Raw genomic sequence first — 9,064 nt, 5'->3', positions numbered from 1 at the left:
CACCACGTGCAGAGACTGACTCTATGTCACTCTAAGCTACACACAGTACCAGTATCTGAGCTGCTGGCTGTGAGTGTCAGTTCTATTGACGATGCTTCCTCATCACTAGTGTGGGATTATTCTTCCTAGTCCTTGTGGCTGTGTTGAGACTGTCCAGGCAGTAGTTCTTGGGCATTTTAATGTGAAAAAGAGAAAGGGAATTTTGGGGTGGGTGGGTGGGACGAAAGCAAGAGATCCATGATCACACCATCCGTAGCCTTCACTTCATACCACATTTCAGATGACGGTGAGGAAGAAAAGAAGGAAAGACTTATATTTACATAGCACCTTTCACGACCTTAAGTCAACCCAAAGTGCTTTATAGCCAATGAAGTACAATGCAGTGAGTTGAGAAGGAGCATTAGGCAGTCTCTTAGCATCATCCTGGAAGACTTCAGCAACACCAGATGCCATGGGTTCTGTTACTGCTGGCCCCATGATTCTAAGCACCATCTCCTTGAGGTGGCTTCGGGATGGAGTAGCATTGCCCCTCAGAGAAACCCCCCCCCCTCCCCCCGCCCACCCCGCAAAGTTCCCACCGGTTCTCTGGGTCTCCCTACTGTATGGGCCACTATGTACTGCAAGAGGGCAGAATGCCAGTGCTTGTGTTGCATTCTGTTTGGGTGATATACCAGCCACAGCTGAATAGCTGGAAAAATGTGACGGCAGTGAGAGGTAGGTGTGAGGCTGACATCATTGGTTGGTGTGTGATGGTGAAGTAGAGTATTTGGATGTTATCTTGATTCCTGAGTGCTAGTGAGTGCTGCTGAATGAGTGATGAGGTTGTGGTGCATTGAGCAACATGAGAGGTTGTTCCTGTGATGGGTAGGCGATATCATTTGAGGATGCATTCACTGACCTTGAGCACACTTGTGGCACTGCTGCCAGGTTCTTGGCACCAGATTGCGGGCCTTAATCTCCCTTGCCACATGCTCCCACTTGCCTCAGAAGCTGATGCATGAGGGCCTCCTGGCTCCCCTCCCATGGAAACATGGCCTCTTTCCTGGACTACACCTATGTCACTGTGTAGTGCCTCTAACATAGCATCACCAAATCTCCCTTGTTTGTTACTTTCAGTGATCCTAAATCACATTCTGTGATCCTTCAGTTCAGTAGTGCAGCTTCCGTTTAAGAGGGACAGTCTGCCTTTAAGAGCTGGAAGCTAGCTGCAACACATGATAGCCTTGCATGCTGTTAGGCCCCACATTGTGCAGCCAGGCAGGCAGCAGTGTGGCAGAAACTCAGCTCCATGCTACAATCATGGTAATGAGATGTCAGTACAAAATTTACATGCTGGTTTTCTCCAATGGAACAGGCTTGGGCAAGTTATGAATTGCAGCCCCATGTCCAAAACCAGAATAAGCCAATTTTGAGCCCTGTATTTATACCAGCCCAAGTACAAACTACTGAATGTGTTTGCTCTATTCATAACATTTTAATTTGCATAATTTATTCGACTGTGGATATTTGGACTGCTCTCCCACTACTGTGCCAACACCAATGACTAATCATCATAACTCTGGAAACAGTAAGGTTTTAAAATTGGTCACGAAGCTGCAATAAATTTGGTTCTATGACTAACTGGTAATATTGTAATGTTGTGTTAATTGACATCGAGAGAGTCTTCATCATTTTGAAAGAAGCTTGACCTCCATATAGCATCACATTTTGCCACAAGAGCAAAATAAGTCCTTAGGAACACTGTGCCTTGAGGAAATACACAAGTCTGTGTTGCCATTTTTTTTAGGTGATGGCTCTGTTTAAAGTTTGTTTCCTTGGGTACAACGCAGTTCCTTGGCTTTGCAAATCATTTTGTTTCTATTTTAAACAGAAGGCAAACACACGGTCAAATCAATACAGTGGCATTCCCTTTAGATAGGAGAAAAAGTGAGTTGGTGGATTAAATTGTGATTACTTATGAGAAAATTGAAACTCCAACACAATTTTCACCCAAAGTGACTCACCTTGCTGATCAGCAGATAATTCCCTGAAATAGCACGATTAATTCTGTAAATGAGAGGACTTACCTTTTACTGGGAATTGCCAAGCCATTGAGAGTTACAGCCCAGCTGTCTGACCTTCTGCCACTGGACCTTGACAACCTTGCACAAAAGCAAAATACTGCAGATGCTGGAAATCAGAAATAAAAACAGAAAATGCTGGAAATACTCAGCAGCTCTGGCAGTATCTGTGGAGAGAAAAACAGAGTTCAAGTTTCAAGTATGTGACCTTTCATCAGAACTGCGTTCTGGAACATTAGAAATTCTTTGTGTCTATCCCTATTTGTAGAAGATAATTTGTACAAGCTCATGTTGACTGATCCTTGTTCCTTCAGACAGCTTCCATCAGAATAGTCTGCGTCTTTATTCAATGAGATTTTAAGTGAATGACCTGCAAAGTCTTGATGATTCTAATGCCAAATCTACATGACATTGAGGTGAGGAAATGGAGTTTTGTCCATTTTTGTTTTTTTTATTCATTTGTGAGATGTGGGTGTCACTGGCTAGGCCAGCATTTATTTCCCATTTATTCTCTAATTGCCCTTGAGAAGGTGGTGGTGAGCTGCCTATTTGAACTGCTGCAGTCCATGTGGTGTAGGTTCACCCACAGTGCTGTTAGGAGGGGAGCTCCAGGATTTTGACCCAGCCACAGTGAAGGAATGGCAATACAGTTTCAAGTCAGACTGGTCTGCGGCTTGGAGGGAAACTTGCAGGTGGTAGTGCTCCCATGCCCTTGTCATTCTCAGTGGTAGAGGTCGTGGGTTTGGAAGGTGCTGCCTAAGGAGCCTTGCTGCATTGCAGCTTGTAGATGGTACACACTGCTGCCACTGTGCGTCGGTGGTGGAGGGACTGAATGTTGAAGGTGGTGGATGGGGTGCCAATCAAGCGGGCTGCTTTGTCCTGGATGGGTCGAGCTTCTTGAGTGTTGTTGGAGCTGCACCCATCCAGGCAAGTGGAGAGTATTCCAAAACACTCCTGACTTGTGCCTTGTAGATAGTGGACAGGCACTGGAGTTGAGTTACTCGCCGTAGAATTCCCAGCCTCTGACCTGCTCTTGTAGCCACAGCATTTATGTGGCTACTCCAGTTCAGTTTCTGGTCAATGGTAACCCCCAGGATGTTGATAGTGGGGGATTCAGCGCTGGTAATACCATTGAACATCAAGGGGAGATGGTTAGATTCTCTCTTGTTTGATATGGTCATTGCCTGGCACTTGTGTGGTGCAAATGTTACTTGCCACTTATCAGCCCAAGCCTGGATATTGTCCAGGTCTTGCTGCATCCGGACAGGGGCTGCTTCTGTATCTGAGGAGTTGCGAATGGTGCTGAACATCATGCAATCATTAGCGAACATCCCCACTTCTGACCTTATGATGGAGGGAAGGTCATTGATGAAGCAGCTGAAGATGGTCGGGCCTAGGACACTATCCTGAGGAACTCCTGCAGTGATGTCCCGCCACTGAGATGATTGACCTCCAAAAACCATCTTCCTTTGTGCTAGGTATGACTCCAACCAGCGAAAAGTTTTCCCCCGATTCCCATTGACTCCAGTGTTGCTCAGGCTCCTTGATGCCATATTCAGTCAAATGCTGCCTTGATGTCAAGGGCAGTCACTCTCACCTCACCTCTGGATTTCAGCTCCTTTGTTCATGTTTGGACCAAGGCTGCAATGAGGTCAGGAGCTGAGTGGTCCTGGCAGAACCCAAACGGCACGTCAGTGAGCAGGTTATTGCTGAGCAAGTGCTGCTTGATAGCACTGTCGACGACCCCTTCCATCACTTTGCTGATGATTGGGAGGAGAATGATAGGGCAGTGATTGGCTGGGTTGGATTTGCCCTGCTTTCTGTGTACAGGACATACCTGAGTAATTTTTCACATTGCCAGGTCTTCAGTACTATTGCTGGAATGTTGTAGCCTTTGCAGTATCCAGTGCCTTCAGCCGTTTCCTGATATCATGTGGAGTGAATCAGATTGGCTGAAGACTGGCATCTGTGACACTGGGAACCTCAGGAGGAGGCCGACATGGATCATCCACTCAGCACTTCTGGCTGTAGATGCAAATGCTTCAGCCTTGTCTTTTGCACTGATGTGCTGGGCTCCCACATCGTTGAAGATGGGGATATTTGTGGAGCCTCCTCCCCCTGTCAGTTGTTTAAATATCCACCATCCTTCATGACTGGATGTGGCTGGACTGCTGAGCTTAGATCTGATCCAGATCTTAGCTCTATCGCATGCTGCGTCCACTGTTTTGCATGCAAGTAGTCCTGTGTTGTAGCTTGACCAGACTGATACCTCATTTTTAGGTATGCCTGGTGCTGCTCCTGGCATGCCCTCCTACACTCTTCATTGAACTAGGGTTGGTCCCATGGCTTGATGGTAATGGTAGAGCGCAGGATATGCAGAGCCAAGGGGGTTACAGATTGAGGTTGAATACAATTCTGCTGCTGCTGATGACCCACAGCACCTCATGGATGCCCAGTTTTGAGTTGCTACATCTGTTCAAAATCTATCCCATTTAGCACGGTGGTAGTACCACACAACATGATGGTGGGTATCCTCAATGTGAAGATGGAACTCTGTCTCCACAAGGACTATGCAGTGGTCACTCCTATACTGTCATGGACATATGCATCTGTGACAAGTAGATTGCTGAGGACGAGGTCAAGTATGTTTTTCCCTCACCACCTGCCGCAGACCTAGTCGAGCAGCTATGTCCTTTAGGACTCAGCTAGCTTGGTCAGTAGTGGTGCTACTGAGCTACTCTTGGTGATGGACCTTGATGGCCCCCACCCAGAGTACACTTTGTGCCATTGCTACCTTCAGTGCTTTTTCCAATTGGTGTTTAACATGGAGAAGCACTGATTCATCAGCCGATGAGGGACTAATAGGGGTAAGCAGCAGGAGGTTTCCTTGCCCCTGTTTGACCTGATGCAATGACACTTCATGGGGTCTGGAGTCAATGTTGAGGACGCCCAGGGCAACTCCCTCCCGACTGTTTACCACTACGCCACCAGCTCTGGTGGGTCTGTCCTACCTGTGGGACAGGACATACCCAGGTATGGTGATGGTGGTATATGGGACATTGTCTGCATGGTATGATTCCGTGAGTATGACTATGTCAGGCTCTTGCTTGACTAGTCAGGGGGACAGCTCTCCCAATTTTGGCACAAGCCCCCAGATGTTAGTGAGGAGGACTTTGTAGGGTCAGCAGGGCAGTGTTTGCCATTGTCATTTCCAGTGCCTACGTCGATGCCGGGTGGTCCATCAGGTTTCATTCCCTTTTTTAGACTTTGTAGCAGGTTGATACAACTGAGTGACTTGCTAGGCCATTTCAGAAGGCATTTAAGAGTCAACCACATTGCTGGTGATCTGGAGTCACATGTAGGACACAGATTTCCTTCCCTAAAGGACATTAGTGAACCAAATGGTTTTTTTCAACAATCGACAATGGTTTCATGGTCATCATTAGACTAGCTTTTTAATTCCAGATTTATTAATTGAATTCAAATTCCACCATCTTCCGTGGTGGGATTCGAACCTACGTTCCCAGAACATTAGCGTGGACAGTGCATTACTAATCCAATGACATACCACGACACCACCACCTTCCCATATTGTTATGTAATAATGAAGCCCACTCTCTTCAAAAGACTCAGTCATTATTGGACATGCCTATGCTGTGTGTGGAAATAAAGGTAAGTGTATAAGTTTCTCAGTCTGAGAAAAGTTGCTACAACAGACATGCTTTTGATTAACATGCTGAGTTACATTTGAGACCAAAGAGTATTTTGTATTGACATTGAACATGGGACTCGTTGAACCTTAGGTAGATTCGCTGTGATGCATACTTTCAGAAAGATGTTTGAATATAATTGTTTGCTATTAAGTGTCGGCTACATCCATGTGCTGAGATCTGACAATTACATGGAAAGTAAATCTTTGAGTGTCCTTGGGAGCATGAAAACATACACATAAGCTGCATCACACATCTCAAAAATAAATTTGTCTATATGTCCATTGCAAACATTATATAAAGTATAGTGAGAAAAATGGAGAAAACCACAGGATGTTTCTTGAACTTTATTATTGCCTAAACTGATTAAACTGCCTTTTTTTAGTCTACATTTTTGTGTAGTGCATAACACATTAATCTAATTGGCAAATGTATTGTCCACTGAGCTATTTAAGTGCAGACACAGCAGTATCTTATAAGAATAAGAAGGCTCCATGAATTTAAACTTGGTTTCTGTTAGAAATTTCAATTTTCACTAATCCAAAGCATTGGGATTTACCAAAGCTTTAAGAACAAAATACTCAGCTATTTTCTTTGGGTTTACACACAACCTGCCTAACATGTTAAGAGGCCCATGGCTCATACTGTTAATACATTTATTGTTGCGATTAACACCCACCATGTGGCAGCTTATGTTTGCATAGACGTCACTTATCTAATTAGTGTTTCCATAGCTATCTTTCACTGTATTAGCAGCTCCATTTCATTTACTCTATCTGTGACCAGAATACAAATGTCACCTGTACACTCATGGCATCAGCTGCCAATTAAAGTAACATACACCTGTTCAAATTATGCACACCTTTACAATGGATAATAAATTCTAGCTCCTAACTATTCAGGAAAATATGCCAACAGATTAATAGATGTGTAAAAGTCTGTATAATTATAATTTTAAAGAAGCCTTAATGTGCGACTTCAATAAAAACAGGCTCTCTTTGTTTCCTCAGTGAGTTTCTCCACCAAGAAACAAATTATAGCAGGCCAAGACAACCCTGGTTCTATTTCTGGTGTATGCTGAATTAGCTGATTTCAGTGAGAGTTGTTTTAGCAACGCTGCAGTTAACGTCAGTGTCCCTTGGTTAATGAGGGACAAATCAATCAGGGTTCCTGGTTCTGATTGTGTATTAGGTGACGTTTTGCCTTCTGTGAGTGAAAGGCTTGCCAACATGAACTGCTGAAGCTCACAATTAGTTGGGAGCAACTACTTGGGCAAAGGTATTAGAGGGTGACTGAAATCCTTGGAACGATATCCTACTGAGGAAGTAATGCCTTCAGGAGAGGAGGAAGGAAGAAAGAAAATTGGCAAGAAAATGAAAAATAAACTGCAAAAAGCAGGCTGTTCGGTTACTTGGATATATATTTGATTTTTGAGCTCTTTTTGAGTTTAAGAAACGCATTCCTAAAAATCCTCTGTCCCAAATCAAAGTTTAAAGGAAAGGTCTGAGCACTGTATTTACAGACTTTGTAGGTTCTAAAATAATAATGATCTCAATACAAGATACTGGACAGATTTTTTTCCTAAATGCTAAAGCAGCTCCAGAAATTTAAAGATACATATTTTCATTCGAGCTTTTATTTGGAGGCTGTACGAATTACAGAATTTGTGTTTAATTGTTGGCCAACTGAGAACAAAAATCAAATTGCTATTTTGTAATTTTTGTGGAATTGTAATTTCTGTAGCTCTGTTTTCACAGCATCTGTGTTTCACCATCATTTCCATTACTATTTAAGTAAAGATGAGTTTTAAATATACTTTGTAAGAGCTTAACTTGGCAGTAAACAGGTTATCCTCCTTTCAAAAATCCTTGTTTCTATAAGGTTGCTATGGGATACAAGGCCACTTGAATATGCAAAAAGCAATTCAATAATCTGCTTTGATACACTTAATTCTTTTATAATACTGAATAAACAGATAAAACTCCATTGTCATGAATTTATACTAAATTGTTTGTAGTTTGGAGGTCCTGGTTTTATTTTATATTTGTTTTATGCACAATGTAACAATCACACGCTTCAAAACAAAATAATTCCATTGAGCACAAGGAGACATTTTGATATGATCAGGCACATATTATTATTAAATATTCTATAATGCACCTTTCAATTTTCAAATGTTCTCAAAAATCTTCAAACCAATTCAGAATTATTTGCTGAAGTGAGCAGAGCAGTGCAAATACTGTAAGTGGTGAGTTGCTGTGTATAGATCTGTTTAATTAGTGGAACCATATAGAACAAGCAGCCTCTAAATTTGATCTCAAAGCTCATATATAATTAATAACTACTGCATAAAGGGATCAGAAAATGATCAGCACCTCCAGAATTGTATTCCCATCCTATTGCTTCAGCCGACCTTAATGCTGGCCCTCATTTTTGTCACTTATGCCTAGTCCACAGACACTAGTCCTTGGCTACAAATTTCCATCTTGGAAGGCATGTTGTTTCCAATAAGCTACTGGCCTATTGTCGTACATTAAATGGACTTTTACTCTTCCAGTTGTATATGACACCAGTGAGTCCAATATTTTCCCCCATATTCCCTCATACTCAGTAACACAATTGGAAAGGAAAATCAGGTGCCGTGCATACTGAGTAGCTGATCCACCACTGCCCGTGTTCTGCCCGTCAGGTTTGAAAGTTACTTTCAAAAAGAGCGTTAGATGGACTGGTCTTTTCTGACTAAATGACAAGATGAAGCCTGAACCCAAAAGACTGAGAATGCAGTCAGGCTCTTTTGACCTGTAGATAAGCCGGGAAGAGATTCTTTTGTTGTTGATGTTAACCTAATTAAATTTGGTTGAAGCATTATCAGGTATGTGACACCCGGACAAAATATGGATTGCTACTGGATGAAAATTCTACACTTGGAGACACCAGTGTATCGTTCAACATTACTGACATCTTTTGCACATAAATATATATTACAGGCATTCTTCAATATCCTTAATTTAGCATTCAATACTTTTAGTTGCTTCTCAAGTTTAGAGTGATGACTGGATTCCATAAAACAATCAGGAGTATTGCCTCATCCCCATAAACATTGCAATGTTAAGTTAACGCAATACTGCTACCTTCTAAAAGTCGTATGATCATCAAATTGTGCAGGAAATACACTCAGTGGAAGATAATTTAAACTGAAGGATAAAATTATTTTTTATTGTTTTCTAAGTATTTGCACCATATTTGTAAATAAATCTGATTACCTTTAGCCTGAAAGTAATATGTAATATTTCC

Source organism: Heterodontus francisci, chromosome 20 (genome assembly GCF_036365525.1).
Source record: "Heterodontus francisci isolate sHetFra1 chromosome 20, sHetFra1.hap1, whole genome shotgun sequence".
Lineage (NCBI taxonomy): Eukaryota > Metazoa > Chordata > Chondrichthyes > Heterodontiformes > Heterodontidae > Heterodontus > Heterodontus francisci.
This window is presented reverse-complemented; position numbering follows the sequence as displayed.